Source organism: Pseudorca crassidens, chromosome 11 (assembly GCF_039906515.1).
Source record: "Pseudorca crassidens isolate mPseCra1 chromosome 11, mPseCra1.hap1, whole genome shotgun sequence".
Lineage (NCBI taxonomy): Eukaryota > Metazoa > Chordata > Mammalia > Artiodactyla > Delphinidae > Pseudorca > Pseudorca crassidens.
The window spans coordinates 78,067,862-78,080,478 of record NC_090306.1 but is presented as its reverse complement, the minus strand read 5'-3'; the positions used below and the strand labels follow the sequence as shown (position 1 = coordinate 78,080,478).

The following is a 12,617-nucleotide window of genomic DNA, read 5'->3' as shown; positions in this document are numbered from 1 at the left end:
TTTTGTCAAAAGCTTTCTCTGCCTCTATTGAGATGATCATATGGTTTTTCTCCTTCAATTTGTTAATATTGTTTATCACATTGATTGTTTTGCATATATTGAAGAATCCTTGCATTCCTGGAATAAACCCCACTTGATCATGGTGTATGATCCTTTTAATGTGCTGTTGGATTCTGTTTGCTAGTATTTTGTTGAGGATGTTTGCATCTATGTTCATCAATGATATTGGCCTGTAGTTTTCTTTCTTTGTGACATCCTTGTCTGGTTTTGGTATCAAGGTGATGGTGGCCTCGTAGAATGAGTTTGGGAGTGTTCCTCCCTCTGCTATATTTTGGAAGAGTTTGAGAAGGATAGGTGTTAGCTCTTCTCTAAATGTTTGATAGAATTCGCCTGTGAAGCCATCTGGTCCTGGGCTTTTCTTTGTTGGAAAATTTTTAATCACAGTTTCCATTTCAGTGCTTGTGATTGGTCTGTTCATATTTTCTATTTCTTCCTGATTCAGTCTTGGCAGGTTGTGCATTTCTAAGAATTTGTCCATTTCTTCCAGGTTGTCCATTTTATTGGCATAGAGTTGCTTGAAGTAATCTCTCATGATCTTTTGTATTTCTACAGTGTCAGTAGTTACTTCTCCTTTTTCATTTCTAATTCTATTGATTTGAGTCTTCTCCCTTTTTTTCCTTAATGAGTCTGGCTAATAGTTTATCAATTTTGTTTATCTTCTCAAAGAACTAGCTTTTAGTTTTATTGCTCTTTGCTATCATTTTCTTCATTTCTTTTTCATTTATTTCTGATCTGATATTTATGATTTCTTTCCTTCTGCTAACTTTGGAGTTTTTTTGTTCTTCTTTCTCTAATTGCTTTAGGTGCAAGGTTAGGTTGTTTATTAGAGATGTTTCCTGTTTCTTAAGGTAGGATTGTATTGCCATAAACTTCCCTCTTAGTACTGCTTTTGCTGCATCCCATAGATTTTGGGTTGTCGTGTGTCCATTGTCATTTGTTTCTAGGTATTTTTTTATTTCCTCTTTGATTTCTTCAGTGATCACTTCGTTATTAAGTAGTGTATTGTTTAGCCTCCATGTGTTTGTATTTTTTACAGATCTTTTCCTGTAATTGATATCTAGTCTCATAGTGTTGTGGTCGGAAAAGATACTTGAATCAATTTTCTTAAATTTACCAAGGCTTGACTTGTGACCCAAGATATGATCTATCCTGGAGAATGTTCCATGAGTACTTGAGAAAAATGTGTATTCTGTTGTTTTTGGATGGAATGTCCTATAAATATCAATTAAGTCCATCTTGTTTAATGTATCATTTAAAGTTTGTGTTTCATTATTTAGTTTCATTTTGGATGATCTGTCCATTGGTGAAAGTGGGGTGTTAAAGTCCCCTACTATGAATGTGTTACTGTCGATTTCCCCTTTTATGGCTGTTAGTATTTGCCTTATGTATTGAGGTGCTCCTATGTTGGGAGCATAAATATTTACAATTGTCATATCTTCTTCTTGGATCGATCCCTTGATCATTATGTAGTGTCCTTCTTTGTCTCTTGTAATAGTCTTTATTTTAAAGTCTATTTTGTCTGATATGAGAATTGCTACTCCAGTTTCTTTTGGTTTCCCTTTGCATGAAATATCTTTTTCCATCCCCTTACTTTCAGTCTGTATGTGTCTCTAGGTCTGAAGTGGGTCTCTTGTAGACGGCAAATATATGAGTCTTGTTTTTGTATCCATTCAGCCAATCTGTGTCTTTTGGTGGGAGCATTTAGTCCATTTACATTTAAGGTAATTATCAATATGTATGTTCCTATTCCCATTTTCTTAATTGTTTTGGGTTCGTTATTGTAGGTCTTTTCCTTTTCTTGTGTTTCTTGCCTAGAGAAATTCCTTTAGCAGTTGTTGTAAAGCTGGTTTGGTGGTGCTGAACTCTCTCAGATTTTGCTTGTCTGTAAAGCCTTTAATTTCTCCATGAAATCTGAATGAGATCCTTGCTGGGTAGAGTAATCTTGGTTGCAGGTTTTTCTCCTTCATCACTTTAAATATGTCCTGCCAGCCCCTTCTGGCTTTCAGAGTTTCTGCTGAAAGATCAGCTGTTAACCTTATGGGGATTCCCTTGTGTGTTATTTGTTGTTTTTCCCTTGCTGCTTTTAATGTTTTCTTTGTATTTAATTTTTGACAGTTTGATTAATATGTGTCTTGGCATATTTCTCCTTGGATTTATCCTGTATGGGACTCTCTGTGCTTCCTGGACTTGATTATTTCCTTTCTCTTATTAGGGAAGTTTTCAACTATAATCTCTTCAAATATTTTCTCAGTCCCTTTCTTTTTCTCTTCTTCTTCTGGAACCCCTATAATTCGAATGTTGGTGCGTTTAATGTTGTCCCAGAGGTCTCTGAGACTGTCCTCAGTTCTTTTTTCTTTATTCTGCTCTGCAGTAGTTATTTCCACTATTTTATCTTCCAGGTCACTTATCCGTTCTTCTGCCTCAGTTATTCTGCTATTGATCCCATCTAGAGTATTTTTAATTTCATTTATTGTGTTGTTCATCATTGCTTGTTTCATCTTTAGTTTTTCTAGGTCCTTGTTAATGTTTCTTGCATTTTGTCTATTCTATTTCCAAGATTTTGAATCATCTTTACTATCATTATTCTGAATTATTTTTCAGGTAGACTGTCTATTTCCTCTTCATTTGTTAGGTCTAGTGGGTTTTTATCTTGCTCCTTCATCTGCTGTATGTTTTTCTGTCTTCTCATTTTGCTTATCTTACTGTGTTTGGGGTCTCCTTTTTGCAGGCTGCAGGTTCGTAGTTCCCGTTGTTTTTGGTGTCTCTCCCCAGTGGCTAAGGTTGGTTCAGTGGGTTGTGTAGGCTTCCTGGTGGAGGGGCCTAGTGCCTGTGTTCTGGTGGATGAGGCTGGATCTTGTCTCTCTGGTGGGCAGGTCCACGTCTGGTGGTGTGTTTTGGGGTGCGTGTGGACTTATTATGATTTTAGGTAGCCTCTCTGCTAATGGGTTGGGTTGTGTTCCTGTCTTGCTAGTTGTTTGGCATAGGATGTCCAGCACTGTAGCTTGCTGGTCGTTGAGTGAAGCTGGGTGCTGGTGTTGAGATGGAGATCTCTGGGAAATTTTTGCCGTTTGATATTATGTGGAGCTGGGAGGTCTCTTGTGGACCAGTGTCCTGAAGTTGGCTCTCCCACCTCAGAGGCACAGCACTGACTCCTGGCTGCAGCACCAAGAGCCTTTCATCCACACGGCTCAGAATAAAAGGGAGAAAAAGTAGAAAGAAAGAATTAGTAGAAGTAGAAAGAAAGAAAGAGAGGAAGGAAGAAAGAAAGAAAGAAAGAAAGAAATGAGGGAGGAAGGAAGGAAGGAAGGAGGGAAGGAAGAAAAAAGAAAGAAAGAAAGAAGATAAAGTAACATAAAATAAAGTAAGATAAACTATAATAAATTATTAAAATGAAAAAATAATTATTAAGAAAAAAAGAAAAAATATTAAAAAAAACAAACAACAACAACAAAAAACGGACGGATAGAACCCTAGGACAAATGGTGGAAGCAAAGCTATACAGACAAAATCTCACACAGAAACATACACATACACACTCACAAAAAGAGGAAAAGGGGAAAAAATCATAAATCTTGCTCTCACAGCCCACCTCCTCAATTTGGGATGATTCGTTGTATGTTCATGTATTCCAGAGACGCAGGGTACATCAAGTTGATTGTGGAGCTTTAATCCGCTGCTTCTGAGGCTGCTGGGAGAGATTTCCCTTTCTCTTCTTTGTTCTCACAGCTCCCGGGGCTCAGCTTTGGATTTGGCCCCGCCTCTGCGTGTAGGTCTCCGGAGGGCATCTGTTGTTTGCTGAGACAGGACGGGGTTAAAGGAGCAGTTGCTTCGGAGGCTCTGGCTCACTCAGGCCGGGGGCGGGGGGGAGGGAGGGGCACAGAGTGCTGGGCGGGCCTGCGGCGGAGGCCGGCGTGACGTTGCACCAGCCTGAGGCGCGCCGTGCGTTCTGCAGGAGGAGTTGACCCTGGATCCCGGGAAGCTGGCAGTGGCGAGCTGCACAGGCTCCCCGGAAGGGGGGTGTGGATAGTGACCTGTGCTCGCACACAGGCTTCTTGGTGGCGGCAGCAGCAGCCTTAGCGTCTCATGCCCATTTCTGGGGTCCGCGCTTTAGGCCGCGGCTCGCGCCCGTCTCTGGAGTTCCTTTAAGCAGCGCTCTTAATCCCCTCTCCTCGCGTACCAGGAAACAAAGAGGTAAGAAAAAGTCTCTTGCCTCTTCGGCAGGTCCAGACTTTTCCCTGGACTCCCTCCCGGCTAGCTGTGGCACAATAGCCCCCTTCAGGCTGTGTTCACGCCGCCAACCCCAGTCCTCTCCCGGCGCTCCGACCGAAGCCGAGCCTCAACTCCCAGCCCCGCCCGCCCCGGCGGGTGAGCAAACAAGCCTCTTGGGCTGGTGAGTGCCGGTCGGCACCGATCCTCTGTGCGGGAATCTCCCCCCTTTTCCTCCGCACCCGTGTTGCTGCGCTCTCCTCCGCGGCTCCGAAGCTTTCCCCCTCCGCCACCCGCCGTCTCCGCCCACGAAGGGGCTTCCTAGTGTGTAGAAACCTTTCCTCCTTCACAGCTCCCTCCCGCTGGTGCGGGTCCTGTCCCTATTCTTTGTCTCTGTTTTTTCTTTTGCCCTACCCAGGTACGTGGGGGGTTTCTTGCCTTTTGGGAGGTCTGAGGTCTTCTGCCAGCTTTCAGTAGGTGTTCTGTAGGAGTTGTTCCACGTGTAGATGTATTTCTGGTGTATCTGTGGGGAGGAAGGTGATCTCCGCCATCTTCCCGGAAGTCCCCCAGACTTAATATTTTAAAATGAAAGGAAGAAAGAAAGAAAGGAAGGAAAGGAAGGAAGGAAGGAAGGGAAAGAAAGAAAAGGAAGGAAGGAAAAAAGGAAGGTGGGAAGGAGGGAAGGAAGGAAGGAATAATTTAGAGAATGCCCAGTTTGTCTCTAAAAATCCCAGGGAGGCTGAATTATTTCCTTCCAAAGTCGCACAGGTGATTTGGCATAGTTGAATTGTGATTCAGCTGGTTTCTGATTTCTAATAGAGTAATTTTCCACTATCATTTCTTTTATCATTATTAATCATTTTTGTGGAATGCCTACAATTTGCCTGATGCAATGCTAAGTGTTGGGAATATAAAGATGAGTAAATTATCTTATTTTATTATCAAATCCCCTGCCTGATTAACTGAGAGCTTTCCATCCTGCAAAGTGAAGACCAGCTAATCAAGGCAAATGTCTAATATGCTAGTTCCCCATCCTCTGTGATATAACATATTACTGGATACAGTAGAATGCTTGCAAAGATGGCTAATTCTCCAACTCTCCCCATATCCTTTCTTCACTGTGTAATTTCCAGCTGATCATATCAAAAGGTGGCATTTCTTTCCCTAGTCCCTGATTTCAGGCTGGTCTTTGTGACTTGCTTTGGCTAACAGAATGCAGTGGAAGGAACAAAGTTCTAGTTCTAAATCCTGACCTCAGGAGGCCATGCCCACTTTTGTTTCTCAGACCTCTGCCGCTGCCATAAAGAACAAGCCTGGGATAGCCTCCTGGAAGGTTAAGCATCACAAGGAGTGACTAATTGTCCCAGCTGAGGCCAATCTAGACCAGTCTACAGCAAGTCATCCCACAGATACATGTGAGAGCTCTACCAGGGGCAACAGAGTTTCTCACAGAGTCCACCGCTAACCACAGATGCACAAGTGAACTCAGCTGAGGCCAGGAGGACTGCCCAGTTCATCCATAAACTTCTGAGCAATAAGAAGTACTTATTAAAGCTACTTAGTTTGGGGGTGTTTTGTTATGCAGCATAGTTAAGTGGTGTGATGGCCTTCTAGACACTGAGCTTTGATTCAGATAAATGGTTCTAGTTTGGGTTCTTCCTGGAAGACATTAGGTAAGATATTATGGGAGAGGTATGAACTTTGCTACCTCTTTCATATTTTTGAGCTGACTTTCATTTACAAAGAGGGAGGAACTTAGCTTGAATTATGTTTTATTTACCAATAAAAGAAAAATGTGCATGATGATGACAGGAAAAGCTAAGTTGAGAGACTGAAGCTCAAGGTAACATACATGCATATTCCTTTTCTGAAGGAAGCCTAAAGGACAGAGACAAGATCAGAAATCAGAAAGGACTGTTCCCATCCTGCTTTTGCCATGTGTGTATGTATGTTATCTTGAACTTCTGTTTCCTTTGTAGTAACCAGGTCTAACTATAGCTGCCTGCCTTCCTTCAAATGTGGCCATGTGTTACTCAAATTATTTTATTCTGTTTTCACATAATAGTATCTAGTAATTATTGAGAAGTCATAATTCCCTCTATAAGTATAATAATAACTACCATATATACATTTTATAGTTTTCAAATTGTCTTTATGTAAATTATCTCACTTTGATTCTCCAATGAGGCCTTGAAATACTGACCTTTATTTTCTTATTTTACAGATGAGGAACTTCTGCTGTCTTCTAAATGGTGGTATTTCTAAGAAATGTCTGAGATCATGACAGACTTGCCAAGACAAGAACCCCACCATTTTGGAGCTTTTTTTTAAAGAACCAAACCTGGTGAGTAGATCAGATCTCTGGCTTTTATTATCAAATAGATACCTTACTTCTTGTTGCCAGTTTTTTTCATAACAGCTCTTGTCTATGAGGTGCCATTGGTTTTTTCCCCCAAGACATTTTTGAAATGGGAGAAAGGTAATGGTTACTCTGAAATTGCATCTTGGTCTAGTATTTATATTCTTAAGCCATCAGATTGTCTGTTTAATGATGTTGATAGACTACACATATAGTTAAATTATTATCATCAGTGCTTGAGCCATGAATTTTTATTTTTGGTTATGTAGTTGAGTTGGTTGATAATGTAGGTTCTGGGCTCAGGAAGTTTCTATCTGAAATATGTATAATGGCCTAAGTATCTTGTGAATATTGCCTGGCCCCTGACCAATGATTTAAGTTTCACCCATGGTTATGAGTCTTACAAGGCAGAGCTATTTCCTCTGTTCTACTTAATTTTAAGTGTTATACTTATTTTGACCATCTCGTATAAGTTTCCAGTACCACGTTTTGATAGTATGAAGGAGAGTGGCTATTGTGACACTATAATAGCTGCAATTTTATTGAGAGCTTACTATGTGAGAGCCAACACTGTTTTACTTAGTTTAACTCAGCTAGTTCCCACAACAGCCCATTGAGATGAGATGTGTTATTATCCCCATTTTACAGACAAGGGAAATGAAGCACAGGAAGATTAAGTAAATTGCCCAAAGTCACACAGCTAATAGGTGATAGAGCTGGATTTTTAGCTCCGACCACTTGAGTAGGAAATTCCCGTACCATATACTGCTATATTTCTTGTGCTATGAGATTTTCTTTAAATCAGACACCAAGAAAAATGATGTGTATCAGTCTAGCCATTGCAGTGCTACATCACCACAAATTGTATGTGTTCACAAGCAATCTAGGTACTATGAACTCCCTTGCAGAAATCTCCCAGTAATCAACCTCCAGTAGGGCATTTCCCTGTGTGCTAGACATGCAGAAGATGTAAAAGAGGTAGAAGAAATTCTCCCTCCGATGGACCTGAGGATTTATGGGAGAAGATGATCGTTTTGGAGCGTTGGGAGGATAGAGTTGGTTGTATAAGGTCTGAAGGTCATAGTGGGGAGGCAATGGATAGAGGTCCTTGAAATGACTTCATTTCCAGACACTATTATCAGATTTTAGGTCGGTCTGCCAGTCTTTCAAACGTGGGCAGGCTTGCCTCTAACCCCAATTCCTCAAATTGAGAAAGCACTAGGCCATGCTGGAATTTTTTCTCACAGATCTACTGACCACATCTTGTGGTTTCTTTTTACTTCCATGTCAACCCAGATGTAGAAGTCAAACTCTTAAAATATTTCCACCAGAAAGTCAATCCATACCAGTTATGGGTTGAATTGTATACTGCAAAAATTCATGTGTTAAAGTCCTAACCCACAGTACCTCAGAATGTGGCGTTATTTGGAAATCGAGCTGTTACAAATGCAGTTAAGTTAAGATGCAGTCATACAGGAATGGGGTGAGCCCTTCATCCAGTATAACTGGCGTCCTTATAAGGAGAGGAAATATGGACATAGATACAGACACAAGGAGAACTCTTTGTGAAGATGAAGGCACAGGTCATGGTGAGGCTTCTGTACACCAAGAAACACCAATGTTTGCCAGAAGCTCGGGGAAGAGGCATGGAACAGATCCTTTCTGCAGAGCCAGAAGGAAACCTTACTGACACCTTGATCTTGGACATCTAGCCTCCAGAACTGTGACAGTGAATTTCTGTTCTTTATCTAGTCAGTTTGTGGTACTTTGTTATGGCAGCTCTGGTAAATGAATACACTACCAAACATGTCCTGAGTTGGGTAGATTTTACTGAAGATATTTGGAGGGAGGCATGTCACAGGGAGGGATCACATCACACAGCCTACAGCATCCCCCCAATTAAATTGCCTCATCTCTCCCTGCACTCTCTTTCCTCCCATCTCCCCCATTCTGGGTTAATCTCTAAATACTCGGCTACAAATCTGTCTTGCTATTTTTTTCGGAGCAGCTTTTCCCTGCCTCTGAAGTTATGGCAGCAACCAACGTCTAGCTCCTAGGGCTCAGCTTCTAGCCCAACCATTAATCAAGGTACATGTCAAACACAAGCAGTCCATTCACATAGAGGAATTCCTGAGCCAAATATTACAGTAAGAACATTTTCTAGATGTTTCTAGGTGGCGAGGTTTCACATCTTGGCTCTGCTACTTACTAGATGTGTGAACTTGAACAAATTACTTCACCTCTCTAAAATGAGAATAATAATAATAATAATCCACCGGGTCTGTCTTAAATTTCGTACCCCCTCAAACACGCTCTGAGGCAGCTATCTGTGAGAGATGATGCACTGGGGAAGGTTCCCGGGAGTAGCATTGTAAGGGAGTGAGAGGGGCAGGAAGGGGCCTAGTGAGAAGTTGACCTGTGATGCAGGTACCGTTGGGGCCTCAGCCCTTCCCACGGGGATCTGTGGGGCTGGATGGCCCTTCAGAGTGGTCTCATATTAGGGCAAGGGGGCTGAGACTTTGTCCCCTCTCACCCATGCCAACTAGTTACTGGAAGTGGGCTACCCCCAGCCAGGGGTCATAACCTTTGGTGAGGTAGTGCCATTTGGCTGAAAGCGATTTCTTGAGAGTAACTTGGCTCTGAGTGGTCAGTCACCAGCACTGCCGTGGTAGCTGGGGAATGAAGTGACTTGGCTGCCTGTCTGTCCTGCAGGCAGTTTCTAGGTGACACGTTAAGCATTTACAACAGGGTGATTGTGAGCATGAAATAAGTTAACACAAAAACACGACTTGGAACAGTACCTGGTGTGTGATAAGTGCTGTGTGAATGACAGCCGTCATACACTCGAGGTCCACCTTAGCACTTTTTAGTGTGATGTAGTGACATACAGTTCACAGGATGATTTCATACATATTTTGATTCTCATAGAGGTGCTTATAGAGGTAAGTGAAGCAGACATTTCATCTAAAATGCTTTCTATGAGGAAACTAAGGCTCAGAGCAGTTAAATGACTTGACTGGTGCCACTGTTAGCAGGACACTTGTCCTTCCCTGTTTTTAGTTTCTTCCTCCCTATTTGCAATCATGGCTAATTTTTGAAGCCACAAGCGCCCATGTGTAGGCTCAGTCTCACCAACCCTAATCTTAGGACAGACTGTTAGAAGGATTTACAATTCCCTAGTCTAACACCAGGATTCAGCATTAATGATCTTGGGGCTGGCCTAGCCCTATCTTGAGCCATGATGACATTGCAAAGGTGCTCGATGGGGTGAATGCATTTCACCAGGGGAGGTTGACCATCTGGCTGTAAGAGCCCTTGTGTGGCAGTCTTTACCTTAGCGGATTCTCTGTATAATTGCACATGTCTGGCCTTCCACTTCAAAGGCTTAATTTTATGTTGACTGATGGCAGAGAGAGCTTTCAGGGGAAGAGTACACTCAATAAATACAGCAAAGATTGGTATTTAAGCGAGAATCCTGTTTTTGTTTTTATTTTTTAAAGTTACCCAAAATACTTGAATCCCCAGAGCAACACATTTTTTGTTTTTTCTATAGGCAAACTAATCAGACATTTGCTTGGCGAGCATAACATCACAGCAAAGAGAATTGGTTGATCTTAAGAAGAATACCTCAGCTAAGATATCTGGGGCACTTTTTCTCTTCTGTAGGAGTACTGGCCTTAATATTTTTGTCTGGTGACCAAAGGCTCCCTCACCCCTGCTTAGGGTTGTACATGCACTGCTAGTCTTTGTCTCTGGGAGCCTCAGTTTTTCGTGTTCCATGGTTGACCAACTTCCCTTTTAAGATCACCACATTAATAACTCTAGTGAGTTTACAGGGAAGGCTGACTCTAGCCAGATGGTGATTCTGACTCCTTGGAGGAGTCAGAACTCCTCCACGTGCTAAAAGTTCTTTCTTTAGCACGGTAACTCAAAATAGTGCCCTACAATGCTTCTTTCAGTCTCACAAGGAAATACCTAGATCTTTCAGGTCACCAGGAAGCTGGACTTATCTACTGATCCATGCCCCTGTTTCTCCAGCTTGCTCATCACACTATCTGAGCAATACTGGATGTTTGGTCCCCCTTATCTCAGGCTACCCAACCTGCTAAGGCTCCTCTAACTCTGTGTCAAAGTCCCTCAATAGCAACTGCTGTGTAAGTCTTCACTGCTCCCTGCTGCAGTTCCTCAAGGTACCATATTCTACCTGCCCAACTGGACTTCCTTCAAATACAGACAATCAGGGTCCCCTCTCTTGGGCCTCAGTACCTGCCTCTGCTGCCCTCCGAGGTGGGGATGGTCAAAGGTCTTGGTCTCCCTTGTATTGCCTGTTGGGTATCCTTAACCAGAGAAATCCCATATCGGTCTTGGAGTATAATTATAAGGGGTATAACTGGAATTGAATCCATGTCTCCTGATTCCACATTCTTCATTGTAGGTGAGGTTGAGAGACAATGGCTGGGGTTAATTATTTGGGTGTAGACTTCATGGATCGAGGTAGAGCCTGGCATCTAAGTCTTGAGGTTCCAGAAAGATGCTTCTGCCCAATGTAGTAAAGGAATCCTGGTTGCCAAAAGACTAAGTCAAGGCCCCCTTACAACAGAAGAAGCCCAAACCCCAGTCCCCAGTGGTGGCTTATAAGACTTCATGGTCAGTGAGACAGAGGTAGGGATTGAGACTGAGTTACTCAGGAAGAACTCAGAGTTAGCTGAAGATGGTTCAGAGGGCAAGCAGGTCAAGAATGGGCAAAAGGGAGTTCCAGGGGCCTTTTCCATTATCATTGCTCTTTGTAACTTGCGTTTTTCAGATGGGTAGTGCATGGGGTGGGGAGGTCCAAGCAAGTTTAAAGGGCCTGTGGCCAGTGGGATAGGCTCAGATTTTTTGTCTTTTACCATCCTCCATCTCTTCATCTTCTTAAGTCCTAGGAGCACGTATGGTGTTTAGCTAGAGAAAAGACTCTTCTAGAGTTTCCCAATTTATTAAATATTGCTGAGTCCTATTATTGAAGAGAGAAGATAGGATTTTCTTTCTGTGATTGATGAAAGCATGTTATGAGGCTCTGGTCCAGCCAGGATTATGATATTGTCCTTGGGCATCTTTGGATGATCTGGCATTCTGTATTGCTGCCTTAGCTTCTGCATTCCATCACCCTTAAAAAGCTTTGAATTGTTTCATGTCCGTGTACTTTTGTCTGTGCTGTCCCTTCTACAGGTTGTACCCTCCCTGTCTTTAAGACACAGCTGGAGTGTTCTCTGACTTTGTACTTTCTTGTTTTGTGTCCATGCCTCTATTGTAATAATATGTGATATGTACTGAATACTAATTATACATCAGGCACAAGCAATTTATGAGCTAAGTATTACTGTTATCTTCATATAACAGAAAAATGAAAACTGAGACTTTAGGTAAGTGAATAATTTTCCAAAGGTAATCTGTGTAAACAAAATTCAAACCCAGATGTCTGACTTCAGAACTCAAGTTTTAACCGCCATGTAAGCTGTCTGCAGCTCATGCACCCATGAATTCAACCATCTTGCAAATATTCATTGAGAGCTTCCTGTATACCAGAAAACTCTTGGATCTGAAAATACAGCAGAGAACAAAACATAAAAATCGCAAAATCTCTACCTTCATGGAATTTGCATTCTATTGGAGGAGACTGACAATAAACAAATGTAATGTAATTCCAGGAAGCTGTAAGTGCCATGAAAAAAAAATACACAGAAGAAGAAAATAGAGGACTTCAGGGAGTTGCTATTTTAAGTGGCAGAGTGATGGAAGGCTGCTCTGAGGAGGGGATATATGAGCAGAGACCTGACTAAATGACATTATTTTCTGCACCACAAAAAATGTGATCTCTTTTTTAAAGGCAGGGCTTGGTTTATTTATGTCTCCCCAACATGCTTCCAGATTTATGGTACCCAAAAGATGACTGTATGATGAAAAGAGGAATATGATTATGCACATGAAACAAGGGGCTAGAAGGTCATGTCTG

The 12,617-nt window shown here is 42.1% G+C and overlaps 1 long non-coding RNA gene across 2 annotated transcripts in view; it reads left to right on the top strand.

The window, feature by feature from the left end:
* The window catches only part of LOC137202984 (uncharacterized), a 157,320-nt gene that overhangs the window by 36,184 nt on the left and 108,519 nt on the right, over positions 1-12,617 (top strand). The window contains exons 1-2 of one of the 2 annotated variants that reach the window (XR_010932828.1): positions 4,030-4,251; positions 6,491-6,610. This is a non-coding gene — a long non-coding RNA (uncharacterized lncRNA). Of the gene's footprint in view, positions 1-4,029; positions 4,252-6,490; positions 6,611-12,617 lie in introns of those variants that run through there. The other variant, XR_010932829.1, reaches the window with a different exon arrangement.